Raw genomic sequence first — 25,240 nt, 5'->3', positions numbered from 1 at the left:
TTTGTCATAAAAGCTATATGTCCATTCTCAAGTTTGTACTTCTCCTTGGCTACCCAATGCAGGTTTTAGGCTTTCTGACAGTCTAAAAACTGCCTGGTGGGATTGAGTAAACTCCTAAATAACAGGGCAACAGAGAAATGTGGATTTGAATCTGTGTGACCTTTAGCAAGTTTCTTACCTTCTCGAAGCTTGGTTTGCTCATTAGTAAAGTAGGTATAATGATAAAGAAGGCATTGGTGAAAATTAATGAGGTAATGCATACAAAACAATAAGCACAGTGCCTGACACATTGGAAGCATTCGATAATTGGTAGCTATTATGTGTCTTTCTGATTGTCAGCGTGTGTCCTGCCAAGTTGCCACCCAGAAATTAATCTAACTGAATAACTAGAATGCTCCTCCTTTGCCCTCTTCATTTTACCTGTCACTTGGTAATCTCCACTCATTCTTTATGTACCAGCTGTGGTTCATCTGTTGTAGAATTTTCCAAATTCCATGATCAAATTGAATTGTCCTTTCCCCTTTTTTCCATCAAACCCTGTTCATGCTTCTATTTCAGCCTTTCTAGGTTGTATCATTATTTATCTGTTGACCCATCAGCTGCTATCCATAAGGTTTTCACTGGCCAATTTTTTTCAGAAGTAGATCACCAGGTCCTTCTTCCCAATCTGTTTTAGTATGGAAGCTCCGCTGAACCTGTTCGCCATGGGTGTTCCTGCCTGTATTTGTATTACCGGTGGCATAGCTCCCAGCATCATGGCAACATACAGCCACCACAGTATGACAAACTGACAGACGAGAGCCAAAGTATGACTTTGAATATATCCTACCTGAACTTAGAGATCATCTGAAAAATAGACTTGGCACATTGAACACTTAACGACCAAAGACCAGAGGAGTTGTGGGATGACATCAGGGACATCGCACATGAGGAAAGCAAAAGGCCATTAAAAAGAAAAAGGGGGAAAAAAAAAGACCAAAATGAAATGAATGCCAGAAGAGACTCTGAAATTTTCTATTGAACATAGAGTAGCTAAAGCAAAAGCAAGAAATGATGACATAAAAGAGCTGAACAGAAGATCTCAAAGGGTGGCTCAAGAAGACCGAGTATTATGATGACATGTGCAAAGCCTGGAGTTAGATAACCACAAAGGAAGAACATCCTCGGCCTTTCTCAAGCTGAAAGAACTGAAGAAAAAATTCAAACCTAGAGTTGCAATAAAATTGAACTATGCAGGAAGCATCAAAAGAAGATGAAAGGAATACACACTGAGTCACCGTACCAAAAAGAATTGGTCGAAGTTCAATAATTTCAGGAAGTAGCATGTGATCAAGAAGCAACGGTACTGAAGGAAGAAGCCCAAGCTGCATTGAAGGCATTGGCGAAAAGCAAGGCTTTAGGAATTAATGGAATACCAATTGAGATGTTTCAACAAATGGCTGCAATGCTGCAAGTACTCACTTGTCTATGTCAGAAAATCTGGAAGACAGCTACCTGGTCAACCAACTGGATGAAAATCACACTTGTGCCTATTCCAAAGGCAATCCAACAAAATGTGGAAATTATCAAATAATATCACTAATATAACATGCAAGTAAAATTTTTCTTAAGATAATTCAAAAACGGTTGCACCAGTACATCCAGAGGGAACTGCTAGAAATTCAAGCCAGATTCAGAAGAGGATGTGGAATGAGGGATATCATTCTTGATGTCAGATGGATCTTTGTTGAAAGCAGAAAATACCAGAAAGATGTTTACCTGTGTTTTATTGACTATACTGAGGCATTCACCTATGTTGATTATAACAAATTATAGACAACATTGCGAAGAGTGGGAATTGCAGGACACTTTATTGTGCTCTTGTGGAATGTGTACATAGATCAAGAGGCAACAGAACAACAGAACAAGGGGATACTATGTGGTTTAAAATCAGAAAAGGTGTGCATCAAGGTTGTATCCTTTCACCACACTTATTCAATCTGTATGCTGAGCAAATAATCTGAGAAGCTGAACTATATGAAGAAGAATGGAGCATCAGGATTGGCGGAAGACTCATTAACAATCTGCATTATGCAGATGACACGACCTTGCTTGCTGAAAGCGAAGAGGACTTGAAGCGCTTACTGATGAAGATCAAAGACTACAGCCTTCAATATGGATTACACCTCAACATAAAGAAAACAAAGACCCTCACAGTTGGACCAGTAAGCAACATCATGATAAATGATAATATTGAAGTTGTTAAGGGTTTCATTTTACTTAGATTCACAATCAGTGCCCATAGAAGTAGCAGTCTAGAAATCAAATGACGTATTGCATTGGACAAATCTCCTGCAAAAGAGCTCTTTAAAGTGTTAAAAAGCAAAGATATCACTTTGAGGACTAACGTGTGCCTGACCCAAGCCATGGTATTTTAATAGCCTCGTATGCTTGAGAAAACTAGACTACGAATAAGGAAGACCAAAGAATTGATGCCTTTGAATTATGGTGCTGACGAAGAATATTGAATATACCATGGACTGCCAGAAGAAGGAGCAAATCTGTCTCAGGAAATATAGAGCCTGAATGCTCCTTAGAAGTTAGGATGGTGAGATTTGGTCTTACATACTTTGGACATGTTTTTGGGAGCTAGCTGGAGAAAGACGTTATGCTTGGTAAAGCAGAGGGTGAGCAAAAAGGAGTAAGATCCTCAATGAGATGGATCGACACAGTGGCTACAACAGTGGGCTTAAACATAGCAACGATTGTGAGGATGGCACCGGACCAGGCAGTATTTCGTTCTGTTGTACGTAGGGTAACGGACTTGTTGGCACCTAACAACAGCAACACATGTCATCATCTTCCAATAGACTCTGAACTTTGCAAGATCAGAAGCCGTATTTTACTCACTTTTGCCATCCCTGTGTATGGTGCAAAGCATGACAGATAGGCTCTCAGTAAATGTTTCAAAGAATGAATGAATGAATGAATGAATGACCTGTGACTGACCTATCCTTGACCACATTTTCAGTCTCACGATTCCCACAGTCCTTTCTGAGTGGATTGCAAAACCAATCTGCTCTGGCCTTTTCTCAGGATAGTAGGAGGAACTGCTTATCTAGTCCCTTTGATTTGGGGCCAGAAGGAATTACTTTTGGGAAGACTGCCCTGCTGGAAACAGTAAACCTTTCACTCTTTTTTTTTTTTTCTTGATTTCCTTTTTTCGAACTCCCTTTGTCATACCAGGCTAGTAAGGATTCAAGTCATATTTCTGTGCCTACTAAAAGCTTTCTGCCAAAGATAAGAAAGGAATAGCAAAATTGGAAAAACTTGGTTAGATTTCTGACATTATGGATAACTGAACATTTTATGGTGTTATTTTATTTTTACAATTAAAAAATAAATAGGAAAGAAAATAGCCTGGGGTTGAAAAGTTCCAACTACTCTATTAAAGCCTAATTTTCTATTCTACCAAAAATAACCTTGCCAATAAAATTTTTACAAAAAAGATACGGCAGTTAGTTACATGGCATTTTGGAGACTAAAGAACAGATTGGTTGACTTTTTTCTCCCACTTTTCAACTGGAAGCTGTGCGTTTTGCCTGATAAGTTTCAATAGGTTAGCTAAGAAGAGAAACATAGTTTCCACCTTCCTTTATTCAAGTAAGATCTTTGGTCATACCTTCCTAACTAAGATATTACTTCCCTCCTATATCTCATAGCTATCCTGAATGAAATCCAAACCCATATCTAGTTGAATGGATCACACTAAAAAACATCTTGACCACAATTTAAGAGTCACTTGGAGATACTGGAAAATGTCTAAAAGGTTTGAAAAAGAATTCGTTCAAGGAAATTAAAAAAAAAAAAAGTGATTAATTATCAAGCAGAAAAGAGATTTTAAGAGTAGCACAATAAAATATCGTCAGTACAGACCATGTTCTTATGATGTAGAGATTGGTGGCTAACTGTCTTCATTCCTACAAGGAAGAGTACCTACTGCAGACTCACCATGACCTAGACAAAAGCCAAGGTAGCACCTTCTCCTGCAAGAATCCAGTAAAGTCCACTAATGTCTTAGTGTGCTGGCAAATGGATGCCCTATAATGAGCAATAATTTAACCTTTTGAAGATTATGCTCTAAATTAAATTTTTTTTTTTTTTAATTATGAATTAAAGTGCTTTGGAGCACCTCACCATTAACCCAACATATTACCAAAAGTAACAAAAAAACCCCAAAAAACCATTGCTGTTGAGTATATTCCAACTCATAGCGACCCTGTAGGACAGAGTAGAACTGCCCCATAGAGTTTCCAAGGAGCACCTGGTGGATTCAAACTGCCAGTCTTTTGGTTAGCAGCCGTAGCTTCAAAACCACTATGCCACCAGGGTGCCAGCACATTTTAATTATACGTGTCATTCATGGAAGAGGTCTTATAAATGAGCAGCTTCATCTTCAAATAATGGGTTAACTTCTAGGGACATCATCTAAGGAGTTCAAGAACTAATTATCCACTCTCGGATCATATTTGATAATTTAAGCAGTTATCTTCATTAGGATAGTCTTTTCCTTTCCTCCTTCTCTTCCTTCTCTTTTCCCCATTCTTAATTTTTCTCCTTTGATGCAGTTTATGATGTAGAGGTTACTAGTTTGTAGCTATGTAGGAAAGGCAGTTCCGCAGTACTTGACTATCATTTATGTTATTCCATGTTGTGCTTCTCCATAACACACAAAAATTGAATGTTTGCTACAATTTACTGAAAGAGACACAGAAGGCAGTTAATAAATGTTCATATATGCCAGCTCTCTATAGCACTCTCTTCCCTTCCTCATAGCCCAATCATCTGATGTTATAATTGCAAGTTATTGGGTCACATACGGTTATCTTCTGTGTGATAAAAGTTGTTAGATGCCGTCAAGTCGGTTCCGACTCGTAGCAACCCTGTGTACAACAAAATGAAACACTGCCCAGTCTTGTGCCATCTTCACGGTTGTTATGCTTGAGTCCGTTGTTGCAGCCACTGTGTCAATCCATCCCATTGAGGCCGCCTTCTTTTTTGCTGATCTTCTACTTTACCAAGCATGATGTCCTTCTCCAGGGACTGATCCCTCTCGATGACATGTCCAAAGTATGTGAGATGTGGTCTCGCCATCCTTGCTTCTAAGGAGCATTCTGGTTGTACTTCTTCCAGGACAGATTTGTTCATTCTTTTGGTAGTCCATGGTATATTCAATATTCTTGGCCAACACCACAATTCAAAGGTGTCAATTCTTCGGTCTTCCTCATTCATCGTCCAGCTTTCACACACATGCGAGGCAACTGAAAACACCAGGGCTTGGGTCAGGCGCACCTTAGTCCTCAAAGTGACGTCTTTGCTTTTGAGCATTCTAAAGAGGTCTTTTGCAGCAGATTTGCCCAATGCAATGCGTCATCTGATTTCTTGACTGCTGCTTCCATGGCTGTTGATTGTGGATCCAAGTAAAATGAAATCCTTGACAATTTCAATATTTTCTCCGTTTATCATGATGTTGCTTATGGGTCCAGTTGTGAGGATTTTTGTTTTCTTTATGTTGAGGTGCAATCCATACTGAAGACCATAGTCTGTAATCTTTAGTAAGCGCTTCAAGTCCTCTTCACTTTAAGTAAGGCTGTGTCATCTGTATAAAGCAGGTTGTTAGTGGTAAAAGTAGGTTATGTTAAATATGCCAAAACAAAACAATGATTTAATCAGAAAACATCGTTGAGTAAATACTGGGTGCTATGGATTTTGTAGTGACCCATTAAGAAAATAATAAAAATCTGCATCATATAAATTTTGCTTGTGTTGTTGTTAGATGCCATCGAGTTGGTTCCGATTCATAGTGACCTTATGTACAGCAGAACGAAGCATTGCCCGGTCCTGTGCCATCCTCGTGATTGTTGTTATGCTTGAGCCCATTGTTGCAGCCTCTGTGTGGCTTAAAAAAAAAAAAAACCTGTTGCCGTCGAATGGATTCCGACTCATAATGACCCTATAGGACAAAATAGAGCTGCCCCCTAGGGTTTCCAAGGAGCGACTGGATTCCATCTGCCAATCTCTCGGTTAGCAGCCAAGCTCTTAACCAGTGCGTGTCCAGGGCTCCACTGTGTGGCTTGGTTGGAGGGATCAAAGTTTTGAAACTGGTCAAAAAAGAAATAAGAAAGTCAAAATAGAGAAAATCACCCGAAGTACTCAGAATTATATATTGCTGTCCCAAAGCAAGTTATCCAAAGTCGGTGTCCAAGTATAGTATTCTGATTCATGTGAATGTTTTAAATGTCTAGAAACTTGGCCAGAGTAAAAATTTAATAATGCTTTTTTTTTTTTTTTTTAAAGCAAATAGATCTAGTGAGAGTCTGCATGTTCCTTAGTTCCTCAGAGATACAGGAGTTTCTGGGTTGCTTTCAAGTTCATGCCTCTAAGTCACACTCTGTGAAAGTTATTATCAGCCAAGAAATAAGAATGTGCCAATCCAGTTGGTGCAGTACTGGTGTTGCGGAATATAAAGATAGCCAACAGTGTTAACAGATTGCTACAGACAGTCTTGAATAATAGATCACATTCTTTCGACTTTTATACAAGATACTCCAATTAAAAGCCATTCAGAAGTTAGTGAATAATCTGACATCGAGAAACTATAACTCATATATAATTCAGTATTACATTTATGTTGTGTGCATTATGTGATTGATCACTAACAACTATTGCGTATCCCTAATCTATAGGGAATTGAAACCTAATACTACTGAGTAATTATCCAGTGTTAACGAAGAACAGATTATATGCGGATCTTGTGCAATTATGGTGCACGTGATTTTTGTTAGTGCTTGGCTGGTGGTTTTCATAACTCTTCCAATTTTTTTTTTTTTTTTTTTTACTGAAATTGTTCTGAATTGAATTTAGTGAGCGAGATGTGTTCTCATTTTATTATCAAAGTTTCTAGCACATAGTAATAAAAATTTATGATGTAATTCCATAAATATCTCTATCGCCTAGCAATGAGAAAGAACATACAAATAAAAAAGCAATATCAATTGAGTCACTACAGAAAATCATCATCTGTGTGCTCTTTTATCAATTCTCAATGCATTACTTTTTCAGCACCATTTCCACATGTTTGAATATCACATTCATATATTTATCACATTCACATATTTCAGTATTACTGAGAAGAAATTATTAGATAGACATATTAGATATTTTAAGAAAAGCAATTCATAACAAAAGATTTTCAACATAACCAGTGTTTCCGGAACTCTGTTGCTAATTGTAAGTAGCAGAGATTTAATTAAAAAATATGTTTATTTAAGAAATGCATGAAACATATATATGGTTTTAAAAATCAAATATTTCTGAAGAATTTAGGATAAAAACAAGTTTTTTGCCTGACCACTGTTTTTGTCCATTTGTACCTCCAGAGGCAAAAAAAAAAAAAAAAATTTGTTCTCAGTTCTTATGGTACTTATCTCTGTATTTCTGAATCATATGTATATGTAGACATTTCTCAGTTTATCGGCTTAGATATTGTCTATTGTCTTTCAGATATGAAAGAGGAGAGCTTAGCTCACTGAATCCGCGGTTGTTCTGTGCTGCTCTCCCCCTAGTTACATCGTTGATTACAGATGTTCCCTGATGCAACTGTAAACAGTTGATTTACACCACTCATTCCTGATCCATTAATGATGGAGAGCACCTCCTTACTCCTCACTTTGTAAACTGAGGAAATTACCACTTCCACCCTTCCTCTCCCTCTCCTCCCACCTTCCACATATAGTATGTCAACTATGCGTTTACTTTTGGAACATCAGGCTTGATTATGTTTTATCGTGACTAGTTAATCTCTAAAATGGGTGTATTAGTGAAATCTAACAACAACCACCAAAAAATATTTTTAAATTACTTAGACGTTGTTAACAGTGTTCACTTCAGAGCCACAGTGTGTAGATTTACCACTTCCTGTTCTGCTGGCCCAATGTCAAATCCTCCCTTTTGCTCTATACCGAACATTTGCTGCTTTGCTTTTCTGAACTCCTCTTTCCTTTATCCTATTCTCAAGTTTTTCCAGTTTTCCAGTCATTTTACTTAGACCAGCACTTCCCCCCCTTTTCTGCATGAATGTGCATCCCTGATAATTCTGTCAACTCACCTTTTTCTGGATCCCTGACCTGCTGTCTAGGTGACCACCCAGGACGTCCTTCATTACTCCTCTGGGTTGAATCCACTGTTTCCTGAATCTCACATCTTCCTCTTTCTTGTTTACTTCCTTGCTTTGCTAAAGGTCACTCTCAAGTAACTTCAAAGAAAGAGGAGAGACAATGTAAATTTTCTGAGATTTCGTATATCTGAAAATGATCTTATTCTGCCCTCATCCTTGTTTAGTAATTTGGATGGGTATAGAATTCTAGGCCGGAAATAATTTCCCCCTCCATGTTTTGAAGGCATTGTTGCATATAATAATTTGATAATCAGTGTCGCTGTTAAGAAGACTAATTTTGCCCCTTTGAAAGTTATCTGCTTTTTCTCTCATGAAACTTTATGGAGCTTTATTTTTCATCACTTGTGTTCATTTCTTTAAAAATTTCTAGTAGCTTGATGTCAGAATAATCCTCTGTGTCTCTTACATTTTTCTATTATTTCTAGTTTCTTTGTCTCTTTGTCCTGTATTCAGAAAGTTTGCCTCAGTTTATTTCCCCAGCCTTCTTTTTTAATTTGCAGATTGTACTGGTGTTATCCAAGGGCCCTTTCTTACTTCCTGATTGTGCTTCCTCAAAAATGTAGCTAAGGGTATGCATATTTGTTAAAGCTTATTGAACTTAAAATGCATACATTTTATTGTATGTCTCTTACACTTCGGAAACCCTGGTGGTATAGTAGTTAAGAGCTACAGCTGGTAACCAAAAGATCAGCAGTTCGAGTCCACCAGGCGCTCCTTGGAAACCCTATGGGGCAGCTCTCCTCTATCCTGTAGGGTCGCTATGAGTCGGAATCGGCTTGACAGCAACAGGTTTGGTTTGGTTTTTTGGTATTATACTTAAGTAAAGTTGATTTTATGGCTGGGACTTAACCACTTATCTGCAATTCCACTGTTAACCTCTCTCACTTTTCATTCTCCTAGTTCTGAAACATTTTTGGGGGGGTCTCTTTGCTTCTACTCTGGTCAGTCTTGACTTACTCTCCCCTTCCTGTGATAAACAATCTAACATGAATCAGATCACGTTACACTTCCAGCTGTACACAGAATAATATCTAAACCTCTGGGCATGAACCTGAAAGACTCTGTTGTCTGCCTTCCCCTCTGACTGCATTTCACGAATTATTTATTCACCATGTTTTACTACTACAGCCCCTCCCCCCAGCCCCAGATTTTTTAAAATACCAAGCTGGCTCCTGCCTCAGTGCTTCCTGTCCAGTTTGCTTCCCCGGCTGGTTGCACACCTGGCTCTTTTTTGTCATTTAGGTCCTGCCTTAAATCTCGCATCTTCAGAGAGGTCTTACCCAACCACCGTATGTAAAGTACCTTTGCATTCACCATGGGATTTTTGTGTTTTCTCCAGAGCACTTGGTACTATCTAAAATAATCTCATATTGGTTTTTGCCACCTCTCAGCAGAAGAGGCTCCACAACTGAGCTTAACATTGTTTACATTCATTGTTATTGACATGCTTCTAATATTTTGCAATATGCCCGTGTATCTGCATTTTCCCAGCCTCCATTCCAATATTACTTATATTAAGCAATGGATTATAGAAGATTGATTATTTAAAAGTGATCTAAACAGAGCCTGCGTAGGTTTGGAGTCAAAAAGACATTGGGAGGAATTATGGGTCTTTACTTATTTTGTGTGTAAATAAAGAGAGTCCCTGCTAGTACTCTTGGCTGCTAATTGAAAGATTGAAAGTTTGAGTCCATCCAGAGATGCCTTGAAAGAAATGCCTGATGATCAACTTCCAAAAGATCAGGCATTGAAAATTATACGGAGCACAGTTCTACTGTGACACACATGGGGTCACCATGGGTCAGAGTCGACTCAGTGGCAACTTACGATCTGTAGTAAGTGAGCCTCTGACCTTGAGTTGTCACATCAGTTAAGACTGTATTTACTGTAGAGGAATTGTTGGAAGAAATGAAATGACTATTTTCAGAATTGAAAAATAATAGTAAATTTAAATCATTTTCAATATCTTCACTTATTCATTCCAAAAATATTAATAGAACACCTGTTATCTGCCAGACCCTTGGCCGTTCTGGGTCTCCGTGAGCACCTCTAAACCAAACAAAAACCAAACGTGTTGCCATCAAGTTGATCCCGACTCACAGCGCCCCTACAGGACAGAGTAGAACTGCCCCATAGGGTTTCCAAGGAGCGGTTGGTAGATTCAAACTGCCGACCTTTTGGTTAGCAGCCAAACACTTAACCACTGCACAGGAGTTCCTCTAGTGAAGAAAATTTACAGCCCTTCAAGACAGCCTATTCCATTTTGAGTCAACGCTAATGTTAGAATGTTTTGGTTTATGTGAAAGGAAAATTTGACCTCTATCATTTCCACATATCCTCCCACATGGCAGGCTTGTGACACGCTTTGTCTTTTCTAAGGCTTCTTTGCTGTAACTTAAATAGCTCCAGTTATAAAAAGCATTCCCCATATGACAGGGCCGCTATTTTCTGGGTGAATTCCAGTTTGTCATCTTGCCATGTAGTGCCGAATGCCTGGAGCTTCACAGAATTCCCCAAGTGTTCTCACACCGGGCATACTGGAGCAATGCTGTCATCTCCTAAATTTATTTTACCGTCACCACGTTAGCTTTTATTTTTTTTAAGTGGCATCATATTGGAAGACTCATACCGAGGCTCCCAAATCTTTCCACACATTTCTGTTAAATAATATCCTCTTGATATTGCACTTTTATACATGACCTTTTGTGCCTCAATTCAAGGCGTACCTTTATTTTTAATACGTTTGAGGCAAAAATATTTTTATCTATTTTCTACTCACTTAGATTCTTTTTTATCATTTTATGTGGGCAAAGACTGTAACAGTAAAGAACACTGTCAAGTTTTCACCAGGAATTTCAGTAATGGTGAATGCTGTTACGTAATGCATGTTTGCAGTTGTCCCCACGCATTGAAAATGAAGGTTTGGAAAGATTGACATCTGGGCTTTATGCCCGTGTGCTTGTACCATCCTTGTTGTTGTTGCTTTTAGGTGCTGTAGAGTTAGTTCTGACTCATATCGACCCTACATACAACAGAATACTGCCCTATCCTGCCCCATCCTCACAATCATTACTATGTTTGAGCCCATTGTTGAAGCCACTGTGTCAGCCCATCTCACTGAAGAGTCTTCTTTTTTGCCGACCCTGTACTTTACCAAGCATGATGTCCTTCTCTAGGGACTGATCTCTCCTGATAACATGTCCTAAGTACATGAGATGAACTCTCACCATCCTTGCTTCTAAGGCTGTACTTCTTCCAAGACAAATTTTTTTCATACTTCTTGCAGTCCGTGGTATAGTCAATATTCTTCGTCAACACCGTAATTCAAAGACATCAGTTCTTCTTTGGTCTCCTTTATTCATTGTCTAGCTTTCGCAAGCATATAAGGCAATTAAAAATACCGTGGCGTGGGTCAGGCACACCTTAGTCCTCAAGGTGACATCTTTGCTTTTGAAACACCCTAAAGTGATCTTTTGCCGCAGATTTGCCAACTGCAGTACATCCTTTCATTTCTTGACTGTTGCTTCCGTGAGCATTGATCGTGGATCCAAGTAAAATGAAATCCTTGACAACTTCGGTATTTTCTACATTTTTCATGATGTTGCTCATTGGTCCAGTTGTAAGGATTTTTGTTTTCTTTTTTTTTTTCTGTTAAGGTATAATCCCTACTGAAGGCTGTGGCCTTTGATCTTCATCAGTAAGTGCTTCAAGTCGTCTTCACTTCCAGCATGCAAGGTTGTGTCGTCTGCATACTGCAGATTGTTAATGAGTCTTCCTCAACCCTGATACCACATTATTCTTTGTATAGTCCAGCTTCTCAGATTATTTGCTCAACATGCAGATTGAATAAATATGGTGAAAGGATACAACCCTGACACACACTTTTCCTGACTTTAAATCATGTAGTATCCCCTTGTTTGGTTGCAAAAACTGCCTCTTGATCTAAGTACAGGTTCCTCACGGGCACAATGAAGTGTTCTGTACCATCCTGGTGAGTGCTGTTTCCTTATGGAATAAAAGAATTACATAGTATTCTAGGAATGCAAGTTTGGCACACAAGGCCATAAATATAGAACAAAATGAAAAGAACAAATTGGTCGGTTAATACCAAATCTGTATGTATTAATAAGCAAGTAACAAATGTAAACATGTGGAATGAGTAACTACAAGAACAAATTTAAATTGAATTCTTAAATATGTCCTTAGTTGGTTTTCATTAAAATCAATATTTTGGTGATATAGATTGCTTCATATTTTAAATTTGTATTACAGATACAGAATATTCATTTGTCAGGCTTCCTGTGGAGAGTATTATGTTCCAAGTAGATTATTTTCATTCAGTGTTTTATTAGATAGGATTTGCTGTAATGTGTTCATTAAGTGTCTTTTGAAGATCAAAGCATTGAATCACATTTTGTAATGATAGTAGGTATCCCCAGAGATTAAACTCAACTTCATACTGTTTGCTTGTGGTTTTCTTTATCCCCACCCAAAGCAGTCATAGGCAAGGGTTATGAAATGTATTTCCCTGAAGTTTATTTGGAAAACTCTGAGAAGAAAAAATGATTCAGTAATAGTATGTGGTTGACACTTGTTGTTTTTACTCTTGCTCACGTATTATGCATTCTCTCAGTTTCTGATATGACAGCTTGGTTTTCTTTTGGACACATCACCTACTTCATTTTTAATTCATATGGTTTTATTGGGACCTAGCTCATCACCATGTCTTCAAACAATGGAGAGGTGATGCATGCCTGGCCAAGGATTGTAGCCATCTTTTTAACCAACACGTGTGAAGAATTAGTACTTGGTTTAAGTTAGAACAACGAGCACTATCCCTGAACTTTTGCTGAAACATTAGGTAAAGGAGACCCATGATTTTATTGAGATAACCGAGTAGGTAAAACAGGCCCAGAGCTGTTGGAGACCATCGTTGACATTAGTTGTAAATAACTAACCTAGAAGTGAAAGATCATATACAGGAAAGTAGAGCTAAGAAATATTTCAAAAAATATTGTTTGATCAGCTGGATCTTGCTATGCGTGAAGACCTACCTCTGCACTGTTCAGTTATACGAGCCAATAAAGGCCCCTTTTCCCTTAAACCACTTTTAAGTTGGAATTCTGTCCATTTGCAATGATAAGATTCTTATTAAAACACATCACAACTCTTCAGTTCTTCCCACAGTTTCTCCCCAAGCCCTAGCCCCACATTGGATAAACATTTCCAGGACAAACAAGATTGTCATAATATTTATATGTAATTACCACCATCCTAAAAAAGTAGTTAGAATATCTCAAGATAAATGCATTTGTATTTTAATAATCACTTCAAAATGAATTCATCATAAAACTAAAAGTATGGAAAAAGTTTCGGTAATATTTCAGGGTATAAACAAACAATAATGTATTTTATTTAGACAATTGAATCCAGTTAATTTAGTAGCCCAGAGCCCAAACCTAGCTGAAATTTGAGTTTTTATAGTGTCCAAATCTTTCATGGAAACGTTTAGTGCCAGGCATTTAAAATGGTTTTTAAGAACCCCAAAAGAAAAAGGTAAAGAAAAAAAAATTATGAATTAATGTGAATCTAGTTTGAGGTTATATATATGGTTATAAAAACCTAGGCCTTTCCACAGTTTTTGTATGTAGGGGAAAAAATACCTGAGAATAACGTTTTTATGATACAAAGGTATTGAAAAACTTAGATCCCTGGAAGTGTTAGCCCAGGACTTAATTCATCTGGCCTGTCTACTTTTGCCAATAATCTATCTATGGTTACAAAAATATATCGTGACTTTAAAACTCTTTACTTATAGAACATAAAACATACATGTTGTTGTGGTTGTTGTTAGGTGCCATCAAGTGGATTTTCAACACAATGGTCCCATGTGACAGAGTAGAACTGCCACTCAAGGTTCCCTAGGCTATAATCTTTAGGGAACCAGATCACCAAGTCTTTCTCTCTTGGAACCACTTGGTGGATTTGAACCACCAACCATTTTGTTAGCAGCTGAGGTCTTAAATGTTGTACCTACAGGACCCCTTAAAAGATGCATGTGTGAACATAATGAATGCATAAATAACAGTATGGAAAACTGCAGGTGGTTGTTTCCCTGTCACTATTGCGTTCCCTGTTTGTGGGGATCTGGCAAATAGGACAACTTAAGGTGGTCTCCAAAAAACTGTTGCACTGATACATCTTTGGGACATTTCCTGTGACACCACCTAGGTGAAAAAAAAAGGAGTATCTTCCCTAGAGGTTGAGTCCATAGACCAACAGTTCTCAGATTTTGGTATCTGTAATAATTAGTGTGGTATATGTCTATTTTCAGATCCTTTGCTCCAAAGATTCTGATGCAGTACTTTCAGGATTGACACAGGTATCTTCATGTTAACAAGCATGCTAAATGATTCTGATATAGAAGGTGGAAAGGTTATCTTTTGAGACACAACTGCATAGACTCCCCAGTTTTCACCATGATGAATTGTCCTACCTGGTTGTATTAGTTAGTTTTTTCTGTGTAACAACCAAACCCAAAACCTCAGTAGCATAAAGCAATAGGCCTTTATTGTTCACACATCTAAAGTCAGCTGGGTGTCGGCTAGTGGCTCTGCTGTTGGAGTCTGGGTTTGCTCACATGTCTGGGAGTGGACTGGCTGACTGGCTCACCTAGATGGTCTCAGCTGGGATGACTAGCAGACTAGCTTAGGCATGTCCCCGCCATAACAGAAGACATGTGGAAGAGCAGATGGAAACACTCTAGGTCTCTAGAGGCCCAGACTCCGAACAGACCTGCTGCCACTACTGCCTAACTCTATCGGCCAAAGAAAAGCAGTAGTCAAAATCAGAGTTAAAGGGTGGCAACATATTTTCTGCTCCTTTAGTAAAAGGAACGACAAAGTAATCTGACAAAGAGTATGGTGTTAAATCATTATGCCACCGGGGTTTCCTGGGTGGAGGGAGAGGTGAACAATTGTTGCAGAACAATTATTGCAGTCAGCTCTTAAAAAGTGCCAAAAAGATAAGTACTCTGGACAGAAAATAAATGGTGTGGCAGGAATTTTGTTTGGGGGAACGTGCTTTTGTGGTTGTGATAATTGAAGGGCATTTCTCGAATGTACATTCAGTGGGGATGGGGCAGTGTACTGTATTTCTACCAAGTTATTTATCTAAAGCCTATGCTATCTCTTCTTCTCCCATATTGTGAACAATATGTAGATAGGCATGCAAATTCACATAGAGCATAAATACAATTTGAGATTTAATTAACCTAATAGAGTGCTGGAGCCCTGGTGTTGCAGTGGTTAAGAGCTCGGCTGCTGCCCAAGAGGTCGGCAGTTTGAATCCACCAGCCGCTTCTTGGAAACTCTGTGGGGCCATTGGAGCCCTGGTGGCACAGCGGTTAAGACACTGGCTGCTAATGAAAATGTCAGCAGTTCAAATCCACCAGCTGCTCCTTGGAAACCCTCTGGGGCAGTTCTGCTCTGTTCCGTAGGGTGGCTAGGAGTCGGAATCAACATCAACAGGAATAGAGTGCTATATGGATCAGACACTTTTGAGTTAATGAAATTTTTTTTTTTTTAGCCAGCCAGCAAATTCAACCAAATAAATACAATGCGATTTTATGTGAATTGCCAGGGTCACAAACAATAGGTATGAACGTTATAAATATAGTCCACTTGAAAATTGTTGGCTGCTTTATCTGGAAAATCTTGATTAAGAATCTACATTTTACAGTGTATGGCATACTGGAAAGACACATGCCCAAGGCTGCTGCACTATCATCGTTAGGTGCTGTCGAGTCTATTTTGACTCATAGTGACCCCGTGTGACACATAATAACATACATTTTTGTGTGAGAACATATTTTTTCAGAGCAATATTTAAATGCAAACAGTACTCATTATTGTAAAAGATTTTCCTTGAATTACCTTCCTACAGTTCATGAATATGAACTCTTGCTCATTTTTACTTGTTTATTAAACGGTATTACCTGAAGTCTTTGGTCGGTAATAGTAGTAATCCTTCTACATGCATGTGGAAGTAATGAAAAGAGCTTCCTTTAAACATCTCCTCAAATTAGTACATCTTTAATTCCGTCTGGTTTTTTATTTTAATTAATATGGTTTAGTGAGATTTTACATTATAGAAATGTCAATATATCTTTATTTTAATAAATTATCCCAGCACTCTGAAAATGAAAGCTTCTGTGTATATAACATGTAAATATTTAGCAGACATCAATTTTGACACCTACATAAATCTTCAGTGCTGGAAGAGTTAACTGCTCTCAAAGTAAATACAGAGAGTGAAGAGATAAATTATCAGTCTTGTGCCTACTCATGTCATGGGAAAACATGAAGGACCTCTCTTTAATAAATACACAACTCTTTCCTATAAACGCACATGATCTCAGACATTTATAAAAATAGAAATTACTGTTGATAAATACTCTTGACTTGGAATGCCAGAGAGACATCCTGCTTGAGATTTCTTTATCCAAAGCCCTTACTAAATCCTCACATTCAGGGAGCTTTCCAGAGAAGCGCTATGGAAGGAAAAGGCTGATGAGGATAGAATGCTGAAGATCACGGTACTCATTCTAAGAATGTGTCACTGGTCATAAGAATAAAGTGTCACTTCTTCCCTTTTGTTACCTGGCTGGAGGTTCTACCACCCTTGCAAAACTAAGGTCATTTGCCAAAGGTTCAGTAAAGAATGTTGGTTTGTTGTTATAAACTCAGTAACATCAAAACAAAATGAGCACTGTGAGGAGGCCCTGCTAATTCAGTGCTATTTAATGACAGATTAACTAAAGCAGGGTCTGTAAATCAAAAATATCAAGCCCAAACCACTGGTCAAGTCATCTTACTTTGGGTTTTATAATTTTGAAGGGCTTTAAAAGATGTTTTTGGTCTTAAGAATTTAAAAGTGCAGTAGCTCCAGAAGTGCTGTCTTTTTGCTGTGGGTGGAACAACAGTTTCGACTGAAGTTGATGTCATGGTGCAGGGTGGATTCCAGTCTGCAAGGAAGAGGCTTCCAAGGAAGCGAGGAGGGAATACCGCTAAGAGGGATGTGAGAGCAGTGGAGATAAACCTTTCCTACAGCAGTTCCACCTACAGTGCGGTACAGACCCTTCACCAGGAGGCACTTCTGCTGTTTATACAGTAAAGAACCAAGCTTATGCCTGCATTCATGTGGGGCACCCTTGAGCTGTGACTTTCCCAAGAAAAACTGAAAAACCAACCAGCTGCCATTGAGTCGACTCCAAGTCATGCATGATAACCCTGTGTATGCCAGAGTAGAATTGTGCTCCACAGCATTTTAAATGGCTGATTTTGTAGAAGTAGCTTGCCAGGCCTTTTTTTCCAAGGGGCCTCTGATTGAACTAGAAGAACCTCCAACCTATTGTTAGAAACCAAGCTAACAACATTTGCACCACCCAGGGACTCCCAAGAAAAACTGAAAGGGTGCAATTTCCGTTGGTTGTATTACTAAGCAGTAAATGGTGAGTTCTTTGAGGCCAGGAAATCTGCCTCGTTCACTTCCCTATAACCAGGACTCAAAACCCTTCTTAGCGTGTCGATTGTACACAATAAATAATTTAATGAATGAATTATAAATTTACAGATTTTTAAATCCTCTGTCAAATTGGTGGTCCTATCACAAACTTGAAATTCTAATTTAGATGTGAGAGAGAAGACCCTCAACAAGCTAGAGTGACACAGTGGGTGCAACAATGGGCTGAGACACAGCAACAGCTGGAAGGATGGTGCAGGACCGGGCAGTGTTTAGTTCTGTCGTTAGTAAGGTCACTATGAGTCGGAACTGACTCCACGGCACCTAAAAACTATACCTTCCTTCAAAAAAATGTCCTCAGGTTCTTTTCTACATCATTATTGATTTTTATTGATTAGAAGGAAGACAATTTAAGCCATTTAATACCTGTTGCCTAGAGTTCTCTACTGACTCATTCTACAGTTTTTGCTGTTGTTATTTGCTGTAGAGTAGGCTCGCCCTCATGGCCACCTTAAATATAAAAGAAAAAAGGTTGCTGGATCCTGTAAGTAGTGGATCTCAGTAAGCAAAAACATTTCCTGTAACTGTGATACTTCATTAAACCAATATTAAGCATATAGTGAGGGCTATAACTGCCTGGAGAAATTCCTCATAAACATGTAGGTTAGAACAGAAGTCAAGGCTTCTAGAAAATTCTTTGTACTTCAAAATTATACCCCCGAAGAGTGAGTAGCCACCTCAAGAAAGCCATCCCCAGTAGAGCAGCTTCAGTAGCCATTTCAAAGTAAAAGTCCCTTGGCAATCACCTCTGCCCTCTCTACTCACGAGCCTGTGGTCCAGAATCCATGTCTTTACCTGTAGCTCCTGAAGGACTCTTGCACAGCAACGGTCAGTGAGCCAAGGGCTAAAGAGACACAGTAGTCTTCCCCAGGGTTCTCTGCCCACATGCCACGTCCTTACTTCCTTCTCCCACAGGACGCAGGCTTTCCTATCTACTTTTACTTCTTAGAAAAACAAAGACTGGAAGAAGGAAAAACAAACTCCTTTCAAAGAATTAACATGCTTCTCATTCTAACCTGGGTTTGTTCCTAAATGGCCAGAGGTCAACAAAGTAACTTTAATTGTGATTTTTAAAGTCCAACTCAAAATACTTGTGACTTTTATTAATTTTCTTGTACAACTCTGGCATGATTTTTAAGAAATGAACAATATTAGAACTGTTTGTCTTAAATAATGCCTAGAAAGTGTTGACCTGTTTTTATCCTCCTTTTTTAATTTGATTCTTCTTTCAAGAAAATTGTGTACTAATTTAGACAGAGAATTTGATACTTGGAGGAAATGCATAAAGATTCTGAGGAAGAAATGAGCCAGGCACTTGGATTAGCAAAATCTAGAAAATCTGTAGTGTGGGAAAACTAACAAGCAAAGAAAAACACATGCTCCAAATATTTTGCAAGTTTAAGAGCCAATTGTTGACTGTGAAGGGACTCAGTCCTGGTAAATCTCCAAGCCTCTCTGCTTTCTGTTTCTTCCGACAAAGAAAAAGCAATTGATGAATTTTGAAACTCTGACATCATCTATTTTTCTATAATCTAATGTCATAGTCTTAGTGTACATATTAGTAAGAATGTACGATTTGTACGGCCTATTTTACCATGTATCAGAGGGTGTTCATTTCCTTGAATCTTTCTAACATTATAAATGGAAATATGTTTATATTTTTCATTGTCATGGAAATATTTGTGGTTTTCACAGATCTAATTCGTCATTTCTGTTGTCTGGATAGCTGACTGATCCCATTAGTTTTACTTGCAGGCAGAAAGTTCACTCTATATGTGAAAGAGGAAAAGCACACAGGTCCACTCTATCTATGTGGCATGAAAATGTTCCTCCGTTACGCTGGGTCATCTACTTGTCCCTCCAGACCCCCACTCCACTCTTCTCCTTCTGCTCTGTATGCATCCCTTGCTTTTTTACTTCAACTGAGTTTGAATGGAAGGCACCAGCAACAGAATAAAGAGAGGCCAATCCAGGTGTTTAATCCCCTTTTGCCTCCCTGGAGGATCACCTTGGACTGGCTACATCCTTCAACCAGATGTCATAGCTAATGTCAGACCACCTTCTTCCTGCCAGGACCCTAACCGAGGCATGTATTTTTCTCCCAATTATCTCTTCATAGCTCCCCAGCCACTGCTGTTCTCTTAGCCCTGACAGTCCGTGAGGACAACTCATTTATCAACGACATGCTCTATCCTCCCTCCCTCCAGTCTTCGCTACTTATCACTCGTTGAACCTGCTATCACTGAAGTCACTGGTTGGCATCCACAATGCCAGATCCTTCAGAAATATTCCCCCTCCCTTACGCTGCTCGTGCTCTCCAAAGCAGGGAGAGTATTATTCATGCTTGCTTTCTCAGTTGTTTTTGGTTCAGCTTCTGCTATACTGCTTTATTCTTCCCTATCTCCTTAAAAGCTCTTACTTTTTAGGAAAATAATAACTGATGAAAACTGCAGTGGAAATGACATTAATGGTGGTTGCAAGTACTTCGAATTCAGTGGACTCAGTCAAGGATGAGGATAGTGTAAAATGAACTTATGTTAACATGAATGTGTCCCATTATTATAATATTAAGGATTCGTTTCTTCCTAAAATATTTAATTTCTAAACTCACAGTTAAAAGTGGAGTAGTTTTTTTAAAGAGTGATATTAAAATACAATTAAGATGAAACCTTATAATAAATGAATTTGTTTTTCCCTAATTAAAAAAAGCTCTTATTTGACTTGAACTTAAATGATATTGTTCTCCAAGTCTTTGTATTCGGTATTCTAAATCTATATTATTTCAGTAAAAGTATGGCTTCAACTACCACTTACATACCAGAGCTTCCTAAATCTCTAATTCTAGATCTGCCTGCTAGCTCAAAGCCCATACATCCAGTGGCTTCATTATCAACTCCAATTTGAGGTCCCATGGATATCTCAACCAAACATTTCCATTTATTAACCCATCTTTATCTTAAATCTCTCTTTCTTCCTGAATTCCCTTGCTGTAATGAATGTTAAAACCGTTGCCCAAACACAAAAGGCAAGAAGAATGGATTCTAGAGTTTGCCATCCAGAGCCCCCTTTAAGAAAAAGGCATGCATCTTTTCAGCTGACACAGGAATGCTAGTAGCTTATTGAGGAGTCACTGCCCAGGAACTGCGTTTAGCCAAAGAAAGCTCCTTTATTCAAAGTTACTCTCCTTCCTGAGGCATCCCACATCCATTGATTGCAAAACATGGAAAACAAAGGCCCAGCCTCCTCCTCTCTATTCAGGATTACTAAGAAGTGCCATCCTATGTCCAGAGTTCCACATAGGATCAGCAGAGGCCTCCACTCTACTATATCACAGTTGAGTTTCTCCCTCCACCCAATCCTATTTTCCTCAAACTCTTCCCAGCGTTATTTCTGAGAACACTCCTCAGTGTAGACTCCGTGCACAAAAATCTCTGCCTCGATGGCTGTTTTGCAGGAGACCTGACCTAACCTAACAGGAACTCCAGATGTCAGCCTTGATGGCTTGCTTTCCTTCATTGGGTCACACAGTCTGTGAATCCTCTCTTCTAAATAGTCACTCTCGCTTTAAATCTCCACTCCACTGCCTTAGTTCAGGTCTTCATTTATTATCAGAATTACAATAATTATCTGTTAATAGCTTTTCTTTCTTCCCTTTTATCTCCACTTTGCTTCCAAAATGACCTTTCTAAATCATAAATTCCATTACATCATTTTCTAGTTAAATTTTATCAAACCCTGTACAATGAATTCAGACTCTTAATTCCTGCCTACATCTCCATCCTCAAGCCTTCTACTTTTGTTACTATTATTACTACTGCAACTGTTACTACTACAACTACACACACACACTTATTTACTTACTGGGCTTCAGTGGAAAAAAAAATTTTGTACCTACATTTTTCCAAATGTTTCATCCTGGCATATGCGTCATTATCTTTGAAAACGCTAGTTCTTCTACCTGGAACGTCTCTTCTAGAGTACACTACAGTTCATGAAATCTGAAAGGTTGACAAAATGGAGACTTCCCTAGAACATACATATGTGTGTATGAGTTTATCATGTTATATATACATACGTAGATGTGGTATATATGCACTCAAAGAGAAATAGACAACATAAATAGGCCAATATTCATTAAATATGTTGAATTCATGTTTATTCATGTTCATTTAATGCCTCACCCTCCAGCATGTACACACAAAACCACCAGGCCCAGACGATTGTGCAGGTCAGTTTTACTAAACATTCAAGGAGCGGGTTATCTGATATTATACAAACTATTTCAAAGAAGAGAAAATAGACCTCACATATAATACAAAAGCTCTAATGATAAAAGTCAACAAAGAAGTATAAGGAAGGGAATTTTAAATACAATTTCATTGAAGAAAATAGGCATAAGAATTTGAAAGTAAATTGTCCTAACAAACCAAAATCAACATTGTATAAAAAATATTGTGTAAAGCCAACTGAGTTTATCCTAGGAGTAGCTGAATCATAGAAAGCTCATTAAAAACTTGCCTATAATAGACAGCTTCATAAATAAGATGAAAATATAAACCACAGGTTGGAAGAAGATATTTGCAACACATATAAATGGCAAAACATTTATAACCGGTTTACATAAAATATTTTATAAATCAATATGGCAAATCAATGAAGATAAATATAAAGAATATACATATATATACACTTCTGAATTAAAACAGTAGTTTGCAAAAGGCATAATGCATAATGTCCTTAATATAAATCTAAACACTTAAAAAATAGCACGTGCTAATAAAGCCAATATGTGGTTAATAAACACTAATTTCCAGATGCTAGAAGAGACGAATGAAAAAGAGATGGGGAGAAGGACTTGTTTGTTTTTTTTCCTTAAGTATATTTATATATAAAGACATCCATTGGAAATAGGACAAAATATTGTCATCAGTTTGATCTCAACAGAGAGTTAAATAGGTTGTTGTTACATTATCGTGTATATGTTTAAAATGTCATTAACTTTTGAGGGAGCATGTCTGTAAGCTGACTGCACATGGTCACATGAACCTGTTATCATTGTGGAATGTGTCCAGTGTGTCCAGGTTTTAATTTCCTAGATAAAGGCTCATGCCCAGTCCTAGAATCTGAGATTACAGAAAGCAAAGTGTCATCTACATTTACCCGAAAATATTAAGAATCTCTTGTAATTCGTTTTAAGCGAGGGATAGTGAATTGGTTTTAATATCCAGCCATTCTTGTTAAATACCCTTCTTTTGTTAATGCTACAATGGAGGTTACAATTTGCCAGGTTTGATAATACGATTCAGAGTTTACTGGAGTGAGTCCGTTTGTTGGTAGTGAACTTAAAGAGTCAGCGTTGGGTGGTTGTTTTGAAACAAAACTATCCGTAACTGTAGTTGGGGCCCAGCTGGGTGAATTTGGCCCTCTGCCTCTTAATTTAGCCATTAAAAATTTTCCAGTTTATTTCTGGTTGACTCATTCCCTGACTTTGACTAGACTTTGCCTTTTTTTTTTTTTTAAGCCGCCTGCCCTTTTTAGCGTGGCTAAGAGAATAATGCCTTTGAGTCTTGAATGGACAGAGCAGCTTGTTTTCCAAATGAGGGTTTCCTCTGCTTCTTGGGTGGGCCTCAATGACTGGGGACAGTAACTAAGATAGGTCTTGATTTTCTGAGAGCATTTTCTAAGGCTTCTGTGAAGGCTGAGAGTGCCCTTCCCACAGGGTACTCCTGTTGCCAGTCCCATTACTCCCAACAACTCTACCAGAACCAAAAGTCAAAACCCATTGCTGTTGAGTGACCCTGTAGGGCCAAGTGGAACTGCCCCATAGGGTTTCCAAGGCTGTAAATCTTTACAGAAGCAGACTGCCACATCTTTCTCCCACGCAGTGGCTGACGGGTTCCAACGGCCAACTTTTTCAGTTAGCAGCCCCCAGTGCTTAACCACCACACCTCCAGGGCTCCTTAACTCTATGATTTAAAAAAAAAAAAAAATCTTGTTACCGTAGAGTTGATTCCTACTCCTAGTGACTCTGTAGGACAGAGTAGAATTGTTCCACAGGATTTCTAAGGAGCAGCTGGTGGATTTGAACTGCCAACCTTTTGGTTAGCAGCAGACTTCTTTACCACTGTGCCTCCAGGGCTCCGTTAACTGTACCATCAGACCTAGAAATATCTGTGACAAGTGCCCAGTGAAACGAGGGACCTTCAAGTGGATATGTAAAGAGTTGCCTACATACTCTCTTCTTTGTATTTACATTACCATCAAGGATGGTTTCCCTAAAGTTATCAGGCTTTTTCCTTTGAGTAGAGCCTTGCCAGCGTGTTGTATTAGAGATTATGTCACAGCGACCCCTGGCAGGATCTGTGTATGTTTTCCACTGTATGCTGTTTCTGGGGAGCACTGGTCACTCAGTGGTAGAACTGCTGTCTTCCGTGCAGGAGATCCTGGTTTGATTACAGGGCAGTGCACCTCAAGTGCAGCCACCCTACTCTGTCATCGTAGGCTGTGTGTTGCTATGATGCCAGACAACTTGTAGCTGAGCTTCCAGGCTAAAATGGGCTAGGAAGTCCTGGCGATGTACTTCCAAAAATCAGCCAATAAAAACCCTATGGGTTACAACAGTCTGATCCAAAATCAATCATGGGGATGGCACAAAATGTAGCACGTGGAGTGCCCATGAGTTGACTCAGTGGCAACCGGAAACAGCACACTTTCTGTACCAGAATAAGCCCAGGTAGCTTTTCTCCATAGACGAGTAAGAACCTGAGGGAAAATTGATTTTTTTTTCCTCCCATGTTTTGTTCTATTAATTCCAGAAATCCTGCTAGATTTTCTGATTTTGTTGAGTTTGAATTTTTTTTTTTTTTAATTCTAAATAAGTTCTACATAGTTGCTTCTGTACCTGTATTTTGCCTGTGAGCTTCTTAAACCCACCAGAAGCCACAGGCAGAGGCGGATTAACCAGTAAGCACGGTACGCACCGGTTTACAGTAAACGAAGTAGGTACAGGCTTAATCATGTTTACTCACTAACCTGTAGTGCACAATTTGGCCTGTTTTTCACTGGGTGAAATTATGCGCTACAGATTACTAAGTAAACACAGTGAAACCCGTGCATACCGTGCATATTGGATAACCTGTTCCGGAGCCACACAGTACATTCTTGGTACTCCAGACCCCTACAAATGGTTTTTACTTAATATTATTTATACATAGAGAGAGAGACAGAGAATGGGAATTCCAGAACACTGAATTGTGCTCATGAGGAACCTTTACATAGTTCAAGAGGCAGTTGTTCGGACAGAACAAGGGGATACTGATTGGTTTAAAGTCAGGAAAGGTGTGCGACAGGGTTGTATTCTTTCACCATACCTATTCAATCTGTAAACTGAGCAAGTACAACAGGAAGCTGGACTATATGAAGAAGAATGGGGCATCAGGATTG

General features: G+C 38.7%; 1 long non-coding RNA gene across 1 annotated transcript; it reads right to left on the bottom strand.

The window, feature by feature from the left end:
• Positions 1 to 909: 909 nt before the first annotated feature.
• LOC126065960 (uncharacterized) lies at positions 910 to 18,697 on the bottom strand. The gene is made up of 3 exons (XR_007514965.1): positions 18,593 to 18,697; positions 8,147 to 8,293; positions 910 to 6,140 (listed from the first exon to the last, which is right to left on the bottom strand). It is a non-coding gene; the product is annotated as an uncharacterized LOC126065960 (long non-coding RNA).
• Between the last annotated feature and the right edge of the window lie 6,543 nt (positions 18,698 to 25,240).

This window comes from Elephas maximus, chromosome 22 (assembly GCF_024166365.1).
Source record: "Elephas maximus indicus isolate mEleMax1 chromosome 22, mEleMax1 primary haplotype, whole genome shotgun sequence".
NCBI lineage: Eukaryota > Metazoa > Chordata > Mammalia > Proboscidea > Elephantidae > Elephas > Elephas maximus.
This window is presented reverse-complemented; position numbering and strand designations above follow the sequence as displayed.